Source organism: Delphinapterus leucas, chromosome 1, assembly GCF_059928025.1.
Source record: "Delphinapterus leucas isolate spDelLeu-1000000601 "Yukka" chromosome 1, BTC_Dleu_Yukka2, whole genome shotgun sequence".
In the NCBI taxonomy this organism is placed as follows: Eukaryota; Metazoa; Chordata; class Mammalia; order Artiodactyla; family Monodontidae; genus Delphinapterus; species Delphinapterus leucas.
The window spans coordinates 30993915-31019872 of NC_143129.1; the positions used below are offsets into that span (position 1 = coordinate 30993915).

Here is a 25958-nt window from a genome sequence, read left to right on the forward strand (position 1 = left end):
GTCTCCACATTCCTCCACAGGGTCACAAGATCTCCTGCACAGTCTACACACATGGCTGTAGGGGGCCAGAAGGGCACTGCCGGGTTTTCCTTCCTGTTCTGTGTTGGTCACAGTTTTGAATCAAATGGGAGGTTTCTCTTAGAGCTGTCATTCCAAAGCCAGGCTACATATCAGAGTCACCTGACGGTGCTTTAAATATATTATCAATGCCTGAGTGCCTCGCCCCAGACCAATCAACATGGGTGGGGGTGCGGTCAGGCATATGAGGTCACGGGGGTGGGGGGGGGAAGCTGGGGCGAGGTGAGAGCGTGGCGCAGACGTGTACACACTACCAAATGGAAAATAGCCAGCTAGTGGGAAGCAGCTGCAGAGCACAGGGAGATCAGCTCGGTGCTTTGTGACCACCTAGAGGGGTGGGGTAGGGAGGGCGGGAGGGAGGGAGACGCAAGAGGGAGGGGATATGGGGACATGTGTATACGTATGGCTGATTCACTTTGTTATACAGCAGAAACTAACACACCATTGTAAAGCAATTATACTCCAATGAAGATGTTAAAAAGTTCCGAAGGCGACCCAGGTGGTTCTAATGTGCAGCAATGCTCAGGGAATCAGGTGACCACCAGTGCTGAGGCTCTTGTGCCTTCTTCATCCCTAATTGTTAAAACTGAAGTTTAAAGAATTTAGAAAACACAGTCTCTCCTGACAAGACTCAGCTTTCAGGAACGTTGTCTTGCGGTTGATTTAAAATCATGGTTTCTGGGTTTCAAAATTGATCATTGAGGCTTTCTCTTTGTATTCGGGTTTCAACAGACTTGAATATCCCTTAATATGCCCTTAATATTCAACAAACTTAAATATTCCAAAATGCAGGCAGGGTCAGGTCCAAGTAAACACAAAAAAGCAAAGCTAACTGAAGCAAAGAAAGTGGTAACTGAAGCAAAGATAGATTTAGTGTAACTTGCTCGAAGTCACTTAGCAAGGGATGGAACTGGAATTTGAACCATATCTTCCAGCCGTGTTTGGACAGGGAAGTAAGTTCTTCCGGTGTCCTGACTCAACAGATAGGATGCCAAATACATTTGTGGAAAATATAAACTATTATAAACTATTAGATTAGTGATTAGATCATAGGCTTGTAATGAAACTATAAAATGAAATCTTTAGCTCATCTGACCTAATCATTACTCAAAATAGCATTTATCTGAGAAAAACATTTCTAAGTTAGAATAGCTTTGGACTGTAAATATCAGACTTTTGGGGTTTGTCTTTATTAATATTTTCTTATTAATATTCATGGAGTTCTAAAATGATTGTTGCTTTTTAAAATGTGATTTTATTATATTATATCTTGGGATCAAGTATTTTCCAAAGGTGTACCATTCCCCTTTTATAATGATGGTCGGTGGTAACAAATTTTCCCATTTGAATTTGTAATTCAAAAAGTCTGACTACCAAACATTTGAGAGGCAACAAATCTACTCTTTAGTCAACAAATATTGAGTGTCTGGTATGTGCCAGGCCATCTGCTAGGTACTGAATGTACTGAGATGAACAGAAACAGTGTCTCCATATTCATAGTTATATTGGTACATTATTACTACATACAAATTCCTATTTTTTCTATTCAACTCTCTATATAAGGAGTTGGTAGAAAACAAGCACTAGTAGTCTCAGAATGTGAGTACAGAACTTGTATCGGTCTTGTGTTATACTCAAATTTACACTGAGTGAAGACTTGAGGAATTAATTTGTATGGCAAAATTTCAATCAATTTGGACTTCCCAAGATGGTGGAAAATACTTGCTTGTAAGAGGCATTGTTGGGGGCAGGTTGGTGATTTATGATGGTCAGGTTAAACAACAAAAAAAGTGCTTTCAAGTGTTAGAAGGCAAGGTTTTATTACTATTCTTCATTAAGCTTTTTGTGGGGGAGAGACTTTACTTTAGAGGCAGAAACCCCAGATGATGGAAGATTTGCTCGCATTTCATGAAATTGGGAGAATTCACCTTGTAGACCAGGTGACTCTTGGAATATGCTGCAGATGGCCAAAAGGAAGCTGAAAGACTTCTGAGTCTGCTGCTCTCTTTGTTCTGCATTTACAACACAATACCAGATGCTAGATGCAGAAGTACTGCAACATTTCCTTATTGGGAAATCTTAATCTAACAGCTAAAGTATTGCTGATATGCAGCATCTGACAGCCTTATATGCTAGTGTGCAGCATGTTCACCAACACTGTTGATACTGGCTCTGAGGAAATGCTTAAGGCTGCACGTGACATGGAATGTACCTCTCTAGCAAAATTTCATTTCTAAGAAGTACATGTAGTCTTCTCCAAGAGTAATTTATGTTTAAAACGATTTTTCTACTGGTTGTTTTGCTATTTTATTTAAATATTGATGTGCTGAATTTGAATGCTTGACATTAATCTGATATAGACACCTCCTTTTGTTGTTTTTTAATCAATTATTGGAAAATGGACTGTTGTGAATGGTGTATTTGGAGGTTGTGTATAGTTACAGTTGTCGTGGGGTCTGAAATATGGAATGTGCTCTGGTCTTTGTTAATGACTGGATAGTGTGAAGAGTGGGAGATATAAATTCTAAAGATATGGCCAGCAGACAACTTTGTAGATTTCTGTGAGTACTGTAAGCTTTATGTACAAATGATCTTGTGCTTTTGATCTTACAGATGTGACCATTATATTTTTTTCTGGTCTCACAGAAGATGGTGTCATTTAGGGACCAATGGGGCAGAATATTGCAATTTGGACCACATTGCTTAATTTGAGACCTCTAGTTACCAAAATAAGACATAATTACAAATATTATATATGAACAGGAGCTTTATTTATGTATGAGCAGAGGAACATTTCCTGAGGTGCTGATTATTGGCAAGAAAGGGAAAGGAAGGAAGGAGGGTAAAATGGACTCATTTAACACATTCAGAGCCCAGCTTAGCCAGAGTGAGGATTCAGAGGTCCTATCTCTTTGTTAAGATCGAGAGTCGAAGGCAAGACTTTAGGAGGGAAGTCATATAGGGGTTGTAATAATGGTTGTAGCTTATGCTTATTGAACACTTATGTACCATGTAGTACGCTAAGCTCTTTGCATGTGATAGCTTGGTTTTACAAAGGTAATCTTACTATATTTGATTTAGAAAAGTAGCTGACCTGCCCACAATTACAGTTGTGGAACTTCGATCTGAACCCAGGGCCCATTGGCTTGACCACTGCTTTGTATTCTTTGGGAGCTAATGTTCCCACAGCAAACTTTAGATTTTTACAGTGGCTGTTGTTGAGAAGAACCCTACTTCCTCTGTCTCATGTTTTCCTGTACCAGGGAAGGTGCAGGAAGAGGGGGTTAAATTCCAGTCCCTCTTAAGGAATGATTTTGCAGCAGTGGTTTGGTGTAGGGTAGGACAACATAGAAAGTATTGACAATACTGAGCATCTGGGGTTATTCATTCCTGTTTGGGGAGAGAGATTGCATCCTCGGTTTTACCTTAAATTGTTAACAAGCACAACAAACCAGATTCATGTATAATATTTTCTATGTGGTTTTTGACTGTTCAGTTATTTTAGTCATGAGTACATTTCTACCATTTTTCCCCATAACATATGTTGAAGCAGAAGTCTCATCTGCTAGAAGCAGTGTTAAAAGTGCTTGCATAACAATAATGTTGATGCACAAGATCCTTTGTATCCAGACAAGGAAGTTTAACCACCGTACTTCATTTATCTTCATCTGTCTCTAAGTGACAAGAAAAGAGATGTTGAAAAGTAAGGGGAGGTAGGAAAAGAAAAAATACATTAACTTCTTGGGAACATAGTAGAATTTTTGAATCTCTACATTGTGTTTGTTTCCATGATTCTCTTCTTCCCATGGTTTTCTTCTTTTTTCTTTTCTTCTTTTCCCTCCTCTTAATAGGTTTCAGGTTCTGTTAAAGTCCAGCACCTGTGTATGTCATCGTCTTCTGATGCTGGAGTCCTTTTTCTATTTGGTTTTTAACTGGATAATGTTAAGCTCTGTTTCCATAACGTTCTGTTTAACTAATGTCTTGGGCTTTTCTCCTTTTCTTGCCACAGTTGAGTATGGGTGTCTATGTTCAGGAATCAAAACTTTTTTTCTCCTCTTTTTTCTTCCACTACTTTCTCATACTATGAGCTTAAGCACAGGTCATGCTCATAGTATGCATTTAGAAGCCACATTTGTTCAATATTATCTCCATTCATATATCCTGCAGACATATTTTTGAGTACATACTATACGCCAGGTACTGGAGATGTGCTACGTTCTGGGGAAACAAACATGACAATGACATAATCCCCTATGCTTAAGATGCTCATTTTCTTGTAGAGGAGAAACATCTGTTTAAAACAAAAGCATTGTAGTGTAGTGTACAGCTTTCTTCATCTATGAACTAAGCATAAACATAAAAATAACTGTTTCATAGGGTTATCAAGTGAGGTGAATATGATAGTGTCTGGAAAACACCTAGCCTCAGTCCCTGGCACATTAGGAGATCGTTAGTAAATGGCAGCCATTATTATTCATGAAGTACAATGGGTTCCTAAAGAAGAAGGAGCTAAAATTTTCCTGGGCTTGTTCAGTAAAGAATCTTAAGTGAACTCAAGCCCATGAGGCAGGCTATACCACCAGCTCTATGGTAGCCCTACTTCCTTCTTACTTTTGTAGTATCCAGTCATATACTAGAATTTAATTCTCAAATGTATCTTTTTAATGACTGGTAAGTGCCTGTGAGTACCTGGAGGGCAGGTGCTGTACTTCTGAGTATCCCTGCTTTTCTGTGTTCTTCCAGAAATCTGTAAGTGTTTGTTAAATGAATGAATTTGTAGAATAAATCAGTAGGTTCTAGGAAACACTCCTGTGGAACACTAGGGTGATTTTAATTGTTAGGTCTTTGCAAATAAAATAGCCAGACTGAAGCAGGCATCTTTCCACTTGCAGTTGTGGGAGTAGCCGTCCTTTTCCTTTGTCATGTTTTTGATATGGGAATCTGATCAAATGCAGTTTCAACAGTAGGATGCAGTTGGGTGTTGTCGTATCTGACAAATGCAGAAAAGATGAGGCCAGCAGGGGTCAGTTTAATACCAGCCTAAGTTGCAAATACAGTACTTTTTTACTTCTCTGTAAACTGGAATGAGAATAGAAACTGAAATGTACAGTCCAAATGTAAGCTTTTTAATACCAAGCTATAGTAGAGAATTGCTAAAAAATTAGGTAGGAATACTTAACCATTTTTAATGAATGATAAAGACTACTAGTGACACAAGATGAGCGATGGAAAGTAGACGGTTTAGCTCTCTTTTTTCTGACATGGCAGCATAGGACTTTCAACCAAAGTTATCTTCCTCGCTGACTGTTCTTTGTTGGCATATGCCGGAAAAAGCCTGGAAATATCATGTGCATTCCTTTGATCTTAGTTACTTGGTAGGCTTTATAACACAATACTTTAATTTATGCCTATTTTTTGGCTAGCTGGTTATAACATTAAACCAGCACTACTCATAGCTTGCATATGAAATGTCAGTATTTCACAGTTATATTTATAGCAAGAAACTGTACGTTAAATAATGACTTCTGAACACTAAACTTAAAGTAGAATAACAAAGGAATATATACATATATAAATTAGCTGGAGGTTATCTTAGAGGATTTGAATGGCCTTTTCTTTGCAGCCAAGATGTATGGGTTGACATTTATAAGACTAGACTCTCAAATGCTAAGGATACAATGTGTGCTAAAATTCAGAGCCCTGCCTGCTAATCTTAGTTATTGAGAATAAGTGCTCTTAGCAGATAGAATAGTTGCTTTCTTGATGTCTTAGTACACTTTTTTTCTAAGGTAGTAGCTGCTTGTTACTATAATTGTTGAACTGCATATTCTTATGTGAAGACTGAAGAATGTAGGACTGTTAGACCTGGAAGACGCCTGAAGGCGTCCTAAGCCTCCCGTTTAGTAGCCCATGGGCAGGGCTGCTGCTGTCAGAGCATTTCAGACTTCTTATAGTGTTCTTTTTCTATGATACCACGCTGTCTTTTTTCTCTCCATACTGTGTGTTTGCTTGTTCACTATTCTGCATTTTTGAGTTTAATGCTAAATATATTACAGAAATTAAGAGCCTGTCTTTGTCTTACACCCTTCTTTTTCAGTTGTAGACTAGAACCCCATGCTCAAAAGGACTGGTCACAGCAATCTCGCATCCTGGCTTTAATGGCTGCTAAAGGATTGTTGTGAGCCATGTCCACTGGGGCCCCTTAGATCCAAGAGAGCATGGGTCTTCCCAGAAGAGAATAGGGTACTGCTTGAAAGCGCAGTATGTACCATGTTCCCTGCGGCGCTCATAGGGACTGTGGTGAGGTCTGTGATCCATACATGGTAATGCTTTAGGGTCTGGACATGCTGGACTAGTGTGGTGTCAGGAAGGAACGCAGGGCAGCATTACTCATTGAACAAGGAAGTGGCTCTGTGGTCTGGACAGGTACCTCTGCCTAGCCCTTGTGTTCTGAAAAAGCCTGCTTTATTGGAGGCATTAAGGTTTTCCTTTTTAACCATTTAAGTATCTCCCTCTCTATTAGTTTTCTGTTGTGAGTGACAAATTGCCACAAACTTAGTGGCTTAAAACGTTACATACTTATTTTTTACAGTTTCTGTGATTCCAATAGTTAATTAATTCTATAATATCTAAATTTCACAAACCTCTGATGTATTCTTCCTTTAGTTTTACTATTCTAAGATTCACGCCTGGACGTCTTATAATGCCTGACTTTTCTAGAAAGAACATAGTCGTATAGCAAAAACACTGATGTGAGCATGTTGACATTCGACCCAGTGTTTTATTCTGGGGCTCCTGCTTCAAGCCACTACTGCTCAATGTCGTGTACTCCGTTTTCCAAATGCACATGATTATTTTTTCTTTTTAAGTAGCTAAATTACTGCATATTATTGAAAGCAATATAATGACTTAAAAGTTTTTTCTACAACAGTGGATTTTCACTAATTCAGGTTGAGAGTCCTTCCATCCAGTCCAGATTCATCCAAATTTTATTGACTAGCCCGCCCATAAACCCTGTGAAATAAAATGCCTCATCACAGATACAGGCAGCCTGAGAGTCAATCACATCCCATGGGAACACAGCCTGAAGCATCTCTGACAGTACAGAGAGCCAGTAGCTGCCATCTCAGCCGTGCTCCCCTGCCCTCCGCTATGTAGGAATTCAGTTTTACAAGTAAGGTACTAGAAATGCTAAGCCAACCCTGTTAGGCTCATTCAAGAATAATACTTGACAGAGTAAATGCAAGAATCATGCTGTAGTATGGGAGAAAGAATATGAATGTATAAATTAGATCTGGATTCTAATTCTAGCTCCATCACTTGCCACCAGTTATTTAACTTAGGAGTCTCAGTTTCCTGACCTAGAAAATAAGAATATAATATCAGCATCACAATATTAAACTAATTCTTATAGTGATAACATAGAAGTCATTCAATTTAGCATTTATTGAGTTATTAATAGAGGTTATAGTTACGTCATTAAGTGTATCTACTAAGTATAGTGGCAGAATGAGTAATATGCCAAGAGCAGTTTGCTGGTATTTGAGAAGTATGATGTCAAGTATGTTCAGATGAAAATTTGAAAATGTTTCCCCAAAGCATTATTCATGTCAGATTTTAGAGATTTGCTATGGACTGGGAATAATCAAATAACATAAACCATATTTTTTCTGTTTTTAGAATGGGGCTCAGAATATAGATTCATAGGTGTTTTATCAATAGATAAAATTTCAGTTCGTATGTCAACATATGATTATTAGCTTTTTAGATTATCTAGGCTATATTTATAATTTTGGTCCATCTTTTCCCTTTGACCAAGCATATATTCAACTATCTCTATGCTGATTTATATTCATGCTATGCATATACATTTTAATATTGCTTTATTTCATCTCTAAAAGGCAGACAAATATTCTCACAAAAAGTTGCAAAGTGAATTTTGCATTATTCAGTACTAAATAATGGGGCAAGACATTTGTCAGGTTCATAAAACTAGATATAACCATTCATAAATAAAAATCTCCCCAAGTGATGTTTAATGGAAGAGAATTAAGAAACCATAGAAAATGAATGAGAAAAGAAAAATATTATTTTCTGCAATTTATATTTTTTACTCGGGATTATACTCCATTTTGTGTTTCTACTACTTAAAAAGATATTTTCTCTTTCTCACTGCCGTTTCAAAGACTAATATTACAATGTTTTCCTTAAATAAAATAAAATTATTACTGAGGACTTTGAGTCACATTAATAAAATTATTCAACAAAAATTATTAAATAACTACCCCTGGCTCAGGTATGTTTTGGACATACAGAGATGAATAAGTGATGTTGTGTGTCTTCATAGACTTCATTATCTGGGATATAAACAATTTACTATAATAAATTTATTAGTACTCTAATAGTAGTATGGACAAATAGTTGGGGAGTACAGAGGGAAGAACTGTTAATTCTGTTAGAGCAGTTTGGAAATGATATTTGAGCTCGTCCTGGTAGGATGAATATAAACTTGCCTGATGTTGAAAAGAAGAAGGGGTTTAGAGGGAAAGGCATGGCATTTCCAGTAGAGTTCTCTCCTTGTCCTTTAAAAAAAAATGTGAACTTTTTAGGAATCTTAAGCGTTGATATATGGTGAGCAAAAAAAAGTTGATGAGATGACTGTTAAGGATGACTAAAATGGAAGAGTTGTTGGGGGGATCTGCATGATTCCCTTTTGGAATCAGGTTTTCAGCACACAGGAGAACTGAAAAGTTAGCGGTGTCTTGAAGAACAAATTCAAAATTGTAAGGAGGTGAGTCAACTGCATCTGCGTTTTTATAAATAGCAAATACGTGTACCTTAAGCATTAAAAACATTTGCGAAAAATTAGTTAATGGAGAACAGAAGATTCTCAAACCCAATACTTTGGGGAAAAAAATCCATTTTCTCATTAATTGGAAGATTGTCAATGTAAAGGGATGGCAGTAATTCTCAGTTACTTTCACATAATCCTACTTAAAAAAGCAAGCACTGCGGGAGTATTTTCTGTTGATTCTTTGGTTTATCAAGATGCCCCACAGGAGAAGACTTACACAAGCTGGACGATGAGCTCATTTATTAAGATACGTGGTGGTCACTGAATGCCATCATGTTTCTGACATGTTTATTCCTCCTGCTGATTTGCTGGCTTTTCATTGTTGTTTCATGTTTATATTGAGGTCTGCTGAACATGTGAATATCCTAAGAGCTATCATCCCTGAAATATGTGTTCTTTAAGAATGAGGACTGCAGGTTCTCTGGAGTCTATCTTGTCTCTTTCTGCTGGCTCATGTTTATGAAATGAGGGCTTATTCTTTAAAAAAAAAAAAAGAGGAAAGAAATATATGCTGACCAGGATTGTCAGTCTGATCCATCATCAATAAAGAACCATGCAAGAACAATTAACGAGTTGAGTTTATGTTTCACAAAATCAGGATAAACAAAAGCTAGCAGGATTCTTTCTTAGACGTATTTCTCTTCATATGTACCTTTGATTTAAAAATCACTCTCCTCTAGGTTTTTATTTCTTCAAGATTACCAGTTGGAAACCGACTTTCTTCTTTAGTAATAAGATTGCTGGTACTGTATGCATCATAGAATTGCAAGAATTAAGCAACAGAGTCCATGTAGAATGTTTGGCACATAGCAAGCACTGAATAAATAGCAGTTATCATTCTTGTGGTCACTACTACCAGGACCTCCACCACCCCCACCATCTTCATCATTCTTGGTAAATGCTTACTCTCATGTTATCTGTTACTGCAGAGTCACTGACAGGTAATGAGGAATAGCCAGTTAGGTGTCAGATCTCAGGAATTCAGGAAGCCCATAAACGTTGTGGACCGAGAAGGATTTTGTCTAGACTGCATGCTCTTTGTCTGTGAAGACAGTGCCTGCAGTCCCCACAGAATGATTACAAAGCACTGCATTGCATTTAAGGCCTTGGCATTAAGAAACTATTCCTTGAAAGGCATGATCTTGTTGAGGTGTGAGAAAAAAGTCATACTGAAAAAATAGAAAAGTTACCATGTTTCATTAATTCTGAGATGCAGATCTTTTTTCGCATTTTGTTTTGCCCGAAATCAGTGTGCATTTTAAAGTCAATGGCATGTTATATACTTCGACAGCATTTTTTCTTTTAACATAGGTAATAATGCATCTTAAAATCATTGGCATCTTAGATTTGATGACATCTTACAAATGCTTAACCATGTGGTACTCATGAGAAGGGTAGTGAGAATCTAGAAGAAGAACAGTCAAGACCAGACCTTAGAAGGCAGTCGTGGGACTTGGGTGTAATCCGTGTATCTGACTGGGGTCAGTCAAACCCTCTGGCTTCACTGCCACGTTGCGGCTAATGTTTACATTCACCTGCTGTGCCATCCTAACTGCTTCTGTGTTATTTCAGGCCCAGGTTTCTCATCTGGATTACTTTGATAATCTCCCTCTGTCCTTCTTCTCTAACGTACCCTTTGAAATGCTCTAAGAGTCCTTTTAAAAACAGTCAGGTCTTGATACCACTGTCTTCAACAGCCTCTAAAAATTGGCCTCCCGTGATGGCACAGCACAAGTTGGAAGCATGACCTGGTCCCAGTCCTGAATCTGTCACATACTAGTCACATGTCCCTGAGCAAGGTTGTCAGCCTCTCTGAACTGGTTTTCCTAATTATAAGATTGGGGTGATAACAATTCTTTATCTCAGAAGATCATAACGTTTGCTATTTACCTTGCAAAGGGCTTGGTACATAGTAGATGGTTAGTAAATATTAGTCTTCTTGCTTAACTCAGTTTCCTCATCTGTAAAATAGGGTTGATAATTTTTTCCCTGCTAACTTGGTTGGATTGCTCTGACGATTGATGGAAATAATTTACATGAAAGCATAAATTATTTTTATGCTTAAAATTATTACATTTTTATGCTTTAAATTACTATTTTATAAACTATAAAATGCTTTGTCAAATTAGAGATTGTTTTTACCAAAGCATCCTAGGCCTTTAAGGAACTCATTCCAGGGTTTCTTTCCAGCTTAGTGTCCTCCAGTCTATTCCAGTCACATACCTTCCTGTACATCCCCAGAATATGCCAGGTACTTTGACAAACTTTGTTCTGTATGTTTATGCTATAGGAATTTTACTCTCCACTATATTCTGTATCCACATCCAGTAACGTCCAGTTCAAATATCCTTACCTTTTCTGATTCTACTAGAAAAAAAATTGCTTTTTCCCATTTTCCCTCAGAAGCTGTAGGAGTTTGGCCTTCTTTTTTTTTTTGGGTGGCCTTCTTTTTAATGTTGATTTTATTCTGATTTATATATTTTAAAAAGAAATTTTTTTTCATTTATTTTTGGCTGTGTTGGGTCTTTGTTGCTGCACGCAGGCTTTCTCTACTTGCGGTGAGCGGGAGCTACTCTTCGTTGCAGTGCGCGGGCTTCTCATTGCGGTGCCTTCTCTTGTTGTGGAGCACGGGCTCTAGGTGTGCGGGCTTAAGTAGCTGTGGCACACGGGCTCAGTAGTTGTGGCTCGTGGGCTCTAGAGCGCAGGCTCAGGCTTAGTTGCTCCGTGGCATGTGGGATCTTCCCGGACCAGGGCTCGAAACCGTGTCCCCTGCATTGGTAGGCTGATTCTTATCCACTGCACCACCAGGGAAGCCCTCTTCTTATTTACATTGTGTTAATTGTTTTGTCTGTTTTCTTGTCCACTAGACTGAAAGCTACTGAAAGGTAGGGACATGTCTAATTTAACAAAGCATTTTGTCCACAGAAGTTGTGTAGAATATGTTGAATTGAACAAGGTACACGAAGGCAAGCACAAAGGCATTCTTGACAACGGGGTTAATGGCTGAAGAGGTAATGTACATGGAACATGTAGAGCCCAGTCGTGTTGACTGGAATGGCTGGAGTGTTTGGAAGAGTTGTGGGAAAGAAGTTTTGAAAGGTAGAGTAGCATCTGTTTATGGATGTCACCAACACTAGCCAGAGAAGATGGAACTGTATCAAGACAACCATTTTCAATTGTCATTTACCAGCAGAATTTTCTTCTCACATTTTTACAACAAAACCCCAGTGTATACGAAAGAGAAATGGAGTTGCTTTGGTTGATAGAGACACTGGCTTCCCACCCTCCCTGCGAGTCCTCTCCCACATTAACATCATGTTTGCTCCTCAGCAGAACAGTTGGAGTGTCATGAAGCAAGATTTGAAAATCAGTGTATTACAGATTAGGCTGGTACCTTCTTGTGCAGGAGAATGACATGATGGGAATTATGCTTCACATCTGGTAACAATGTGAAAGATAGATTGGAGAGGAGGTGTTTGATTTCCTTTTTAGTTGCTTCATTTTCTTTCTGTACTACCTCGGAATAACTGCCAGTCTTCAAGGATTATCCTGTTGAACAGTTTTTCCTACTGCGTGCTCTCTCAACTTCTTGCAGAGCTGTTGTCTCAGTTTTACTAATCTTCACACTGGTGACCGAGCTGAATGCCTAGATGTCTGACTTTACTAACTAAATCTTTCCCAGGCTGTCAAGACCTATCACTTCTGCTTATTTAGTGTACCTTTGCCACGTTTGGGCAGGTTGTTGTTTTTTTTGTAGGCAATAATATTAGTTTTGAGCCCTGCTATAGTGCTTTGTTCCTGTCTTCTACTGCTTGTTCAAAAACATACTGAAAATGGGCCTTTGGAAGACGATTGTATTGAATTATTGTATCCAGAATAATTATATACTAATTCAAAAGGAGATGAATACCCAAATGATAGAATAAAATGAGTGATTAGTTAAGATACAATGGGTTTTGCTTCTAACAGGAAAAGTCTCCATCTATCTGGCTTCCCTCAGAGGACTGTATTCTAAACCTAAGTTTCCTCATGCCTATATGTAGGTTATAAAATGAAAAAAGCAAAATGAAACATTTGTTTTTATTCTACTGGGGCAATATGGTCTTTTGGCTAAGACTTAGAAATTAAGAGCTTAATATATCTATCTGTTGGTTGTATAGACATCTTACATCAAAGTAATTAGTAATTTGGAGATAAAAGATTAATTGTGTACCACCTAATAAGGAGGAACATAATTATCTAAGCCAGTTACAATCTTATACATTTTTCATTTAATACGTGAATAAGTGGCTAATATAATTTCTTTTTCTGAGACATATGTTTTTAAATGTTCAGATTTATCACTAATCTTTGCGTTTGATCATGCCTTTGGAATGAATTAGTGTTTTCTTTATAGAATTAAAAGGTAAAATTTGTTGAGGGAGTATAGGATAATTTAGAAAGAAATCAGTAATTTTTCCCATTTTTACTATTAAGTTATAGGCAGTTATTTTGAATGGTAGTATGAAAAGGTATGTGTTTGTGTTTTAAGCAGGATGCTGTTAAATTAAGAAAAATAAATGAGGTGATTTTTCTGGAATCCTACATTATGGAGATCAGCTGATTCAGGAACAGGCATTTGCCTACATACTATGAAGCTTTAAAGGTCAGAGAGTAGAAAGGTGTCTAGTCTCTTCAACCCCAGACCTACCAGAAAATTTATTTCCCAGCTTCCTTAAATTTTTTTTTTTGTTTTAAACATCTTTTTTGGAGTATAATTGCTTTACAATGGTGTGTTAGTTTCTGCTTTATAACAAAGTGAATCAGCTATACATGTACATATATCCCCATATCCCCTCCCTCTTGCGTCTCCCTCCTACCCTCCCTATCCCACCCCTCTAGGTGGACACAAAGCACCGAGCTGATCTCCCTGTGCTCTGCAGCTGCTTCCCACTAGCTATTTTACATTTGGTAGTGTATACATGTCCATGCCACTCTCTCACTTCATCCCAGCTTAATTCTTATTCTAATATAAAGCTAACATTTAATGAACCGTAACTCTGACCTGGGCATGTGCTAAATATTTTATGTGCGTCATGTCATTTAGTCCTCAATAATCTCTGAAGGGTAAGCTAGGTGCAGTTGTAGTCATCTACATTTTACAATGTAGAAACTGAGGCTTAGAAGTAAAGTAGCTTGCCCAAGATGAGGTAGTTTGTAAATGGCAGAGGTAGCATTCAAACTCCTTGATGTCTGACTACAAAGTAATCTTCACATTGTGTGGTTTCCTTATGTTGCTTTTTTGGCCAACACTATGCATTATGCCCTGAGTCTAGGAACGTGCATTAGAAGACTATACCCATGTAATGTTTGTAACTGAATTGGGTATGCAGATCACACAGTCTTGAAATAATTAGATGATGACTGTGTGATGGTTTATTTATACACTAGGTTGAGGTAATGTGCATCATGCTGCACGCATCACACTGCACCACACTTCCTTCTCCGTGTAAGTTTGAAGTACAAGTATTTGCCATCTGATGTGGGTTGCCTGGATGCTCATAATCAGTGAAATAATTCCTCTTCTTAAAAATTTTTTTTAAAATATGTATTTTAGTGTTGAATAGCAAGCTATTTTAAGGTAAAATCACCCTGGATCCAGATATCTATTTAAATGCTATGTTGTAGAGACAAGTAACTTATTTAACCAAATAATTCAGTGAATCTTCACTAAGAACCTAATATGGGCTAGGTACCCATGCTGGATGTCAGGGACTGGGTATGTGGTGCAGTAAAAGAGAGATGGATTTTTAGGATAGTTACTGAGCTAAACATAGGGCCTGGTATGTACGGAAAGTACTAAGAAATGTTTATTAACTGAAAGGAAGGCCAGAGTTGAAATTGTGGTCTAAAATGGGCAAATTAGTTAGTGTTCTTAGTTTGTTTCTTCATCAGAAATATAAGGGTAATAAAATCCACATCAGAAGGATTGCTGTCAAGATTAAATGAGTTAATCGACAAAACGAAAAGACAGCCTACTGAATGGAAGCAAATATTTGCAAATGATATGACCAATAAGGGATTAATATTCAAGATATATAACAGCTCATACAACTCAACATCAAAAAAACAAACAACTTGATTAAAAATGAGCAGGAGGGGCTTCTCTGGTGGCACAGTGGTTGAGAGTCCACCTGCCGGCGCAGGGGACGCGAGTTCGTGCCCTGGTCCGGGAAGATCCCACATGCCGCGGAGCGGTGGGCCCATGAGCCATGGCTGCTGAGCCTGCGCGTCCAGAGCCTGTGCTCCGCAACGGGAGAGGCCACAACAGTGAGAGGCCTGCGTACCTCAAAAAAAAAAAGATGAGCAGGAGAAGTGAATACACATATTTCCAAAGAGGAAATGGAGATAGCCAACAGGCACATGAAAAGATGCTCAACATCGCTAATCATCAGGGAAATGCAAATCAAAACCACAATGAGATAACACCTCACACTTGTCAAAATGGCTATAATCAAAAAGAACCCAAATAACAAATGCTGGCAAGGATGTGGAGAAAAGGGAACCCTTGTCACTCTTGGTGCGATGTAAATTGGTACAGCCACTGTGGAAAACAGTATGGAGGTTCCTCAAAAAACTAAAAATAGAACTACCATATGACCCAGCAATTCTACTTCTGAGTATATATTCAAAACAAAAACAAAAACACTAATTTGAAAACATATGTGCATCCCAAAGTTCATAGCAGAATTATTTACATTTTCCAAGGTACAGAAGCAACCTAAGTGGCCATCCACAGATGAATGGATAAAGAAGATGTGGTTAATATACACAATAGAATACTACTCAGCTATAAAAAAAAAACAAACTAATTTTGCCATTTGTAGCAGCATGGATGGACTCTGGGGGACATTATGCTAAGTGTTAAGTCGGACAGAGAACGACAAATACTGTATGATACCACTTATATTTGGAATCTAAAAACATATAACAAACTAGTAAATGTAACAAAAAAGTAGCAGAATCACAAATAAAGAACAAATTAGTGGTTACCAGTGTTGCGGGGTGCAGTGTAGGGGTGGTGGAGTGGGAGGTATTGGGTTGGCCAAAAAGCTCATTCAGGTTTTTCCACACAGTCTTTTGGAAGAACCCGAACGAACTTTTGGGTCAACCTGATACACACTATTGGGTGTAAAATTGCTCAAGGATTTACTGTACAGCACAGAGAATATAGCCAATATTTTGTAATAACTGTGAATGGAAAGTAACCTTTAAAAATTACATAAAATGTTTAAAAATTTTTTAAAAAAAATCTTAAATGAGGTAAAATATGGAAGTGTGTCCAGGAGTGTGTCTGACACATATCAGATGGTTAATAATTGTTAGTAAAATAGTGAAAAATAAAGAACACCTTTCCCTCTTCTCAAGGCATGTCAAGGTTTAGGACAGGGGATTCTTATACATTATGAAGTTGGACTTTAGTTGTCATTTCCCTGTATTTGCTTTAAAGTTCTGTCTGAGCTTCACTAATAATCCAAAGGGATTTGGGACTCTAAGAAGAAAACACATGCAAACACACCCACACACTCCCCCGCATCTGCCCTCATACTTAATTCTCCTTCTCTTGTTCACAAATTTATCGCTTAAACCCATGAAATACTTTTACGTTTAGATGTCCTCTATAATAACAAAAGAACATGGGAAATGAGCAGAAGCAGCAGAATTGTATTATTGGATTAAAATTTGGATACAGAAAGAGATGTGTAGGTATTGAAATTTCAACAGCTTATGTTTTCCTCACTTCTACACATTTTATGGTTCTTATAAACAGATTTATTGCATTTTTGCCTCGTGATTGAAAATCGACAGAAGTAAAGCCTAGTGATGCCAAAGGGATGTGATGTATGTGTGACACAGGCTGCTGTTTGTGCCCATCTGCACAGAATGCCACATATTTTAAAGAACTTTTTCCTCTCTTTCTTAATAGGAAGAGAAAATGATCTGTTTTTCCTTTTAGACAACAGTGAACTGATTCGTTTTGGTCCCTATTGCTGTTTTTAAGAAGAATTGCTAGTGTGAAATATACTAAATGCAAAGCTGTGTTTTCGCTTAAGGTCAATTCATATTTTAGTAATGTGTTTTGTGCTTTGTCTATCTTTAGATTTAACCATTTAAAAACTTTGATTGCTAAACTGATCATTTTATACATAATTTTTTAAATCCCATAGGTCATTTGATGACCTTTCTATATTTTTTGATTTTATGGATGTCTTCGTTTGAAGATGATCATATCTTTAATGCTAAAAATGCCTCACATTTTCTGAAGTTGGATTTGAATCATCATTAAAGGATCGAATGCTATGACTGTAAGGTGGCATTAAAAAGCCAGAAACACTTATTAAATTTAAACTATTACTTTCAAGCACAGATTTTCAACCCTTTTAGAAATACTTTTGAGTTAAAATTGAAATGTCAAATAACATAAAATTGAAAATATATATTTGGTTCATTATTACCATCATGTAGTATTAAATATTAAACATTAATTTATTTCATGCTGCTGGCAGGACACAATGATTCAGGGTTTAATGAAAAAAGTATTGTCTGCTTGATGACTTCCATGTATTGTAATAGAACTGAGTGTTTATTTACTATGGATTAGTAGGATTTGTTCTGCTAGTGCATACTTAAATATGATAAGTCATGTATGAATATATTTATTTCAGACACAATCTATAACTGAAATCCACAAATTCTCTTTTTTGAAATATGCCTTTGTTTCTTCTATGAAAGGAGTATTTATGAAAAGATGCCTCTGCCTTATACACTACATTGCTTACAGTAACCAAGGCCTCATTAAAACCAGTTGCTTTGTACCCAGTGGTAGGTTTAATGTAGGTAGTAAAATCTGGCTAAATGAATCTGAAAAGAAATCTGCTTTCAGTAAAGGGAATGAATGAATCTAAAACAATAGAATGTACTACTCAGAGCGGAATTAAACAGAAATCTTTAACAGAGAACAAATTTATTTCATTATATTTTGGAGTCAATGTAATTATACATATGATTTGTTCCTACCACTGAATGTATGACCTTGGGCAAGTTATTGATTTCTCTGTGCTTCAGTTTCTTTACCTGAAAAATGGGTATAATAGTAGTTCCCACCTGTGCAAACACTGTGTAAGTGTTATCTTTTTGTTATTGTATGATATGTAGAGTAGGGTAGGGAAATGGGAATAAAGGATGAAACCCTTCAAAGTCAACTGAAATAGTACACTGTCAAGGTCCCTTTTAGGGATGCAGGCCGGCTGTTGTTGCACTTGAGATGAGCTCCAATCACAAAGTGATAACATTCCGTAGATGTGTCTTATATCTACAACCTACCTATAAATATCTCAAGGAAGGCACTACTATTTGAAGTCAGCCCAGGTTACTTTCCATTATGAGAAAAAAAGTTGTTCCTCTGTGAAGTTCCTTTCCCTCACCCCCAAACCTCAAATCCAGCAACACAATCCTCACCTCCAACTCAAATAGACTACCCATTCCCAACTCAAATTTGTGTTGGTTCTACCTATGGATTTTCTTTGAATTAAGAAATCACACCTGAAACAAACTTCCAGAACTACGTGTAGGGTGTCTTTAATTGTTAGAAGAGCTTAAAGTAGTCGGCATTCAGGTTTTCATTTTAGTTTATTGATCTCTTAAAGCTATTAACTATTATTCAAAGATGGCTACCTTTTTTGGTTTTTATTGAGGTATAAATGACCTACAACACTATATTCGTTTCAGGTGTACAACATAATGATTCAATATTTGTGTGTATTGCAAATTATCACCACAATAAGTCTAGTTAACATCTGTCACTGTACATCCTTACAGACTTTTTCTTTATGAGAACTTTCAAGATTTTCTCTCTTAGCAACTTGCAAATATGCAATACAGCATTACTAATTGTAGTCACCAGGCTGTCCATTACATCCCCTTGACTTATTTATAACTGGAAGTTTGTACCTTTTGGCTCCCTTAACCCATTTTGTCCTCCCCCAACCCTCCACCTCTGGCAACCACCAGTGTGTTCTCTGTATGTATGAGCTCAGTTGTTGTTGTTTTTTTTTAAGATTCCACATATAAGTGAGATCATAAAGTATTTATCTTTTTCTGTCTGATTTATTTCACTTAGCATAATGCTCTCAAGGTCCATCCCTGTTATCTCAAATGGTGAGATGTCCTTCTTTTTCATGGCTGAATAACATTCCAATATATGTATGTGTATTTATTTATTCTCACCAACACTTGTTATTTCTTGTCTTTTTTTTTTTTTTTTTTGCGGTACACGGGCCTCTCACTGTTGTGGCCGCTCCCATTGTGGAGCACAGGCTCTGGACGCACAGGCTCAGCGGCCATGTCTCACGGGCCCAGCCGCTCCACGGCATGTGGGATCTTCCCGGACCAGGGCACGAACCCGTGTCCCCTGCATCGGCAGGCGGACTCTCAACCACTGCGCCACCAGGGAAGCCCTATTTCTTGTTCTTTTGATAATAGTCATTCTGACAGGTATGATATGTCTTTCTGTGGCTTTGATTTGTATTTCTCTCATAATTTGTGGTGTTGAGTACCTTTCCATGTGTCTGTTGGCCATCTCCATCTGTTTACATCTTCTTTGGAAAAATGTCTATTTGTGTCCTCTGCCCATGTTTTAATTAGGTTGTTTGTTGTTTTACTGTTAAGTTGTTGGAGCTCTTTCTATATTTTGAATATTAACCCCTTATCTGATACATGATTTGCACATATTGTCTCCCATATGGTAGGTTGCCTTTGCATTTTGTTCATGATTTTCTTTGTTGTGAAGTAGCTTTTTAGCTTGATGTGGTCCAGTTGTTTATTTTTGCTTTTGTTGCCTTTGCTTTTGGTGCCAGATGGCTGCCTTTTTAAAGTTTGATTTAGGACAGTTGTATTTACAGTCTAAAGTTTCATAGTCATCTTTAAAAGTATCTATCAAACTTACTTTTTTCTTGTTTTGCTTGGTAAAATTATAAATGCATGAAAATAGCCTTAAGAAATGGAACTTCAGTTGTAATTTAATTTCTGATTTCATTAGACACATGCTACCATTTTGTCAGTGTTACAACCCTATTGACTATTTCTGATGTTACCAGCGGGCTCCTTTTGGATTATTCAAGGTGTTATTATATAAGTGTAATGATGTCTTACTGGTTTTCTGTAAACTTATGTGTTTGGTCTGGTGAAGATTTATTTTTCAAAATAAAGTATTCTCTTATGAAGTTTGCACATTATATGTCTTTACACCTAGCTTATGAGAAAAATTATCTGCATTGCGTGCTGTAGTTTTGCAGTCACTGAAAATAGTGTTCTGAACTTAGTTGCTTTTCTTTCAATAGACATTCCATGACAACCAGATTTCTCAAGAAATAGTTGAAGATGTGAGTATTGGACTATGAAAATGAAATTTCGAAGGAGTCACAGTAGACACAAGGTGAGGATAGATTAGATAGTGTTGCCAAATTTGTAGAGAAGTGTTAGACTGGAGAATCAGTATATCATGTGAATATAGAGAAGTCCATTTTTTAAATGTAGATTTCTTAGCAAGAGTTTTTGAGACAATTTTGCAGCTGTGTATCAAGAGAAAGAGAAAGGGGAAAGTAGAGTTGGTGGGAGAATGAAGAAAAAGGGGATGGAAAGGAATGCGTTTGAATTCACCCTGCATGCACTTAAAATGACTAGTGGACTCCATAATGGCACATTTCCACAAGCAGCTCAGTTTGGAGGCAAGTTAACATGGACCAGATTTGACTACCTGGGGGAACTGCTATCAGCAGAAAAGAGACAAAGTTTAATATAAAAAGGACAAGATCACTGATCTGAGGGGGAAGTAACTTGCAAGTTCATAGAATATCCTATCTAAGAAACAGTTGCCAAAGCAGATATATTGCAGTGAAAGGTAAGGGCAATAGACTTAATGTGACCTTATATTATTAACTGATAAGGAAAACAAGTTTTCAAAGTACATAAACACACATGCACACAACACACAACACACACACACACATACACACACACACAGAGACAAACTTTTTTTAAAGGGGAAAGAGAAGCTGTATTTTGATGTTGCTTTAGATAAAAACTGTTTAATCATGCTGCACCATGATTCTCAAATATGACTTTAAATGAAAACTTTTACAGAACCTATCATTTTTTTCAGGAATATTTTTTCCAGTGCATTGAGGAAATTAAAACAACAACAACAACACTGTATAAAGGTCCATTCTGGGCACTTTTTCATGAATTAAAACCTGGGGAAAAATTCATGTAAATTTTATATCTTTTCTACATCTTGTGTGGAATGTTGCATAACAATAATAGTGATATCATCCTATGTTTTGTTGCCCTTACAATTTTCACATCTTGTTCATGATCTCAGTTGATCCTCAGAACACTGTGAAGCAGGTAGATGGTTTCCTCATTCTTTAGATGAGGAAGGTGAGGCCAGATTGGTTACATGATTTGCCCAGAGATGTGGGTCTACAATCCAGGCTTTCGGAGCTTGAATGCAGAGCTATCACGTGAGGATTAGAACATAAGCACAAGGAAACCCAGGAGCAGCTTTGGTTTAGGAAAAGAAGTATTTAAATACTGATCAGTAGTTGATGGTGGAACAAATGACTCAGACTAAGCTTTATCAGGAAAACCATGCAGAAGAGGCAGCCTTTGTGAACTAGTGAAAGCAGGCACTTAGATCTGAATTGAAGTGAAGTTTCCAGACTTAGAGAAATTAGTTTGTGTGTACTAATTGGCCTGATTTCGTCAAAATTACTTTCCAATAAAATATTGTCTCTGGAGAAGTTTTGAGTTGGAAAGAAGAGCAACTTTTGGATGAGACAGGAAGATTTTAAATCTTGTGAAATCTTTTCAAAATCTAAAATCAGTGCGTCAGAGCCCAGCTTCTGGTTTGTGACCAGACTTTTCCTGTGTATATTACATTGGTTAGAGGGCATGATTTGATTATGTGGTCAGGAAACAGTCTGGGCAAAATCGTTAAATCATCAGTCTTTGTCTTACTGGCCCCAGCGTTGCTTTCTTGTGGTTATTTTTCAGTTTTATGAAACAGTTTACTCCCAAACACTTTCTCAATGACTCAATGTCCTAATCTTTTACTTCAGAATCTGTTATCAAAAGAGATACCCTCACTCCCTGATAACTATTTAAATTGAGACCCAAACCTTTTTTTTTTTTTTTACTTTTTTGGCCGTGCCACGCAGCATGTGGGATCTTAGTTCCCCGACCAGGGATTGAACCCGGACTCCCTGCATTGGAAGCACAGAGTCTTTAACTACTGGACCGCCAGGGAAGTCCCCCTGGATTCTTTTAGGAGGAAAAGACTACGAAAAATTTTCAAAGCAGACATTGTAACCCACTTGAATTTATCCCTGTGAAGAAAATAGGTGACACTTAGCTAGAAAATAAAAAGCGTTACAGTAGTTTTTGTTTTCTTTAAAAAGCCTTTTAAGGTCGTGTATTTAATCACAAGAAATGAAACTTGAGTTTTTAGCATTGTACTTATAACACATGAAGTTCGAGATCTGGGGCTCGAGATATTTCCTCCCAAGCTGCACAAGGACTTTGAGATGCCGTAACCTGCTGGAGTCCAGCATCTGGCAACTTGTTATACTGAGCAGCTAATTTTTCATTGTGGCTCCTCTGGGGGCTCAGTGCAAAGTCATACGACACAACGGACATAGCGGAGTAGCAGCCTGAATTCAGATCAGCAGCCAAGTGTATTCACAGCTCTATAACCTTCAAGCCTAATAAGGAAGTTGTTTTAGCATTTGGCCTATTAGTACATTTAGTGGTTGGATGTGTAATCTGGGTATTTGACATCTGTAGCTAACCAAGACATATGCTGAATGTTATTTTCTCCATAAAAGCATTTACTTATCTGAATGATTGGAATTCAGATGTCTTCATCCCTACTTCAGATACTATAATCATATTCAACAGTTTAAAATGTTGGGATCAGGCAAGTTGGGCTTGAATTTTGGCAGAAACACTGTGTCATTTGGACATCTTCTCTATGCCTTAGTTTCCACATCTGTAAAATGAGGATGCTAAAAATAGCAACTTCATAGGGCTCCTGTGGGGATTAAATAAAAATTATAGTTATACTATTAATGCACATTATAAAGTGCCTAGTAAGTGCCATTTATTTCATTTGATAGAATTCATTTATGAATATGAAGCTTTTTTGATCATAACAAATATATAATATGTAACGTGAGTAATTCACTCTTCATAAGTTATACTGGCTCTGAAGTAATATGGAGCATGGATTGAATTTCTCCACTTATGATAATGACTCCACTTGGAAACCTCATTACTTGGGATTGGTGCTCTTTCCACTATGACAGGAACCTTAGCTACTCAAATAGACTCAGTTGGAATGTCCAGTAGAAAAATGTATATTTGTACTCCAGGTAGGATCTCATTTGAATAACTAGAGCAATGTCCAATTCAATATAATAAATAAATATAAAAATTATATTTATTCAATGTAAAGAATACCTTTGAACAATAAATTTTATAGACTATACTTAAAATTCTCTATTTTTCTTTATTTGTACATTATATGTAATAAGTATACTTGAATATCTTTATAATTTAAGTGTTTTTTTTAAATAAACAGCATTGGTAATCATAATTGTAGGCTGGAGCTTATGAATTGGAGATGTACAGTTTTGGAAGTGCCATTGTTATCAAGGAAATCACCTTCTTTTCACTAAATCAGTGGGGCTTCTTCAAGTTCCACATCTCCAAGCTAACTGGAGTCTTGGTCTTGACCTCTTCTCCTTTGTTGGCAGCTACCTGGTTCTTGGCATGTTCATTTTGGGTATACCACTGTCAGCCTGGTACCACCCTGGGTGCTAACACCAAGATGGTAATTTTATCAGGAAGAAATAAAAGTGCCTATTTACCCTCTGTAGTCCCCACCCAAACTCCATCTCAAGTGAGCATCACACCCTGATTTATTGTCTTTTTTTATTTTTTTTAAGCTGTTGGAAAATAAATTCCTGTGATTTCATGTCACATTTCTCTCTTGGGTCAATATTAATGCTCCAACTCAAATGAGAATGCTGTACTAGTGTGTAATTCATACTCTGCACAGGTGGTGACATGATCTTAAGAAGGTGAAGGCCCTAAATCCCTTAGGTTGTTAAGTAGAAACCCTCCCATTCCCTAATTATTTAGCCATTTGTTGCCTGCATAGTGAAAAAGATTGCTCTTTAATTCAGTCTGGTCCCTTACATTTGATGAAAAGCTCATTACCCAGTTTTGTCATGGATGAAGCTGTATGTTTGACTCTTTTCTCATTTGTACTAAATTGGTAAGGGCAGCATAGTAACTTGGCTGTCACCTCCCACTCTCCAATTTCATTTTCTGGTAACCTCTCAGGCTTTGTCATCTCTTGAATTGCTTGTCCTTTTTTACATGCCATATCAGTGGTTGGTTCCCATGTGAACTGGGGTCAGCCAGGCTCATGGCCACTGACTTCCCTGGAGTAAACCTTTGTTACAAATTATAGATCTTGTGATAACCACACATAATCAGAGGGAGAGATGGCCATTATTTCTCTTTTCTTCACAGCACAGTCCCAGTAATGAGTTCATTAGATGTAGGACTTCGGTATATATCAATTTCCATTTGTACGTCTGGCTAGAGAAAATTCTCATTCACAAATGCCCTTGACTTACAAAATAAATTAAGGATGTAATTATTTGTGATACAGGAGGATGCACCATAGTGTTCCTTTAAATCAGAAACCTTACTGAAACTTAGATGTTTCAATCAATGAAGGGAAGGGAAAGGAAGGCGAGAAAAGGAAAGGATAAAGGAAAGGGAAGTATGAGCAGATCTACCCTACAGTATGGTATGACTGGGATCATCCCAGAGCTGCACACTTGAATTTTGGTTAAAAAGCGATGCAGGAAGATGGCGCCGAAGGCGAAGAAGGAAGTCCCTGCCCCTCCCAAAGCCGAAGCCAAAGCAAAGCCTTTGAAGGCCAAGAAAGCAGCGTTGAAAGGCGTCCACAGCCACACAAAAAAGAAGATCCGGACGTCACCCATCTTCCAATGGCCCAAAGCACCGCGGCTCAGGAGGCAGCCCAAATATCCTCGGAAGGGCGCCCCTAGGAGAAACAAGCTTGACCACTATGCCATCATCAAGTTCCCCCTCACCACCGAGTCAGCCATGAAGAAACTAGAAGACAGCAACACACTGGTGTTCATTGTGGATGTCAGGGCCCACAAGCACCAAATTAAACAGGCCGTGAAGAAGCTCTATGACACTGACGTGGCTAAGGTCAACACCCTGATCAGGCCTGATGGAGAGAAGAAGGCATATGTTCGACTGGCTCCTGACTATGATGCTTTAGATGTTGCCAACAAAATTGGGATCATCTAAACTGAGTCCAGCTGACTAATTCTAAATATAAAAGTTTTCGCAAGATATTTTTCTTTGCAGTCAAGATACATGCTGTAGGCTTAGTGGAACCAAAAGACCCTATGTTCCTGGATCCATATTACATTAAAACTTGGCTCATAAACCAGACCTAAGTTCTGCCCTTTGGACTAACGGCTCACCTTGATCCAGCATTCAAGGCCTCGAGCAGTTCCTACCACATGACATCACTCTCCTTCCTGTGCAGCCACAGCCATTTCCCCAAGATAGTATGTTAATTAAGAGACTTGGTATTGAGTGTAACAGAAACCAACTCTGGCTAGCTTAGGTCAAAGGGGAATTAGTTGACAGAACCTTGGATTATTTCATGAGATCAAACAAATTCCTTGGTAGCTAAGTCAGAACTCGTGGACCTGCACATCCTCTGGAATGCTCCCTTAGATGCGACCACTCCAGCAGTGTCCTGTCTCTGAGTGTCTCTGTTTCAAACCTTTGTACCCTAGAATGGGAATCTGTTTGGACTGGTTTCGGTTAGGCATCAGTCAGCAGGGCCATATAGCTCAGAAATGAGCGTTTG

General features: G+C 37.8%; 1 protein-coding gene and 1 pseudogene across 1 annotated transcript in view; both read left to right on the forward strand.

The window, feature by feature from the left end:
* The window catches only part of SMYD3 (SET and MYND domain containing 3), a 714413-nt gene that overhangs the window by 236360 nt on the left and 452095 nt on the right, over positions 1 to 25958 (forward strand). The gene's annotated exons all lie outside the window — the stretch shown is intronic.
* LOC149750435 (large ribosomal subunit protein uL23 pseudogene) lies at positions 435 to 25427 on the forward strand (annotated as a pseudogene).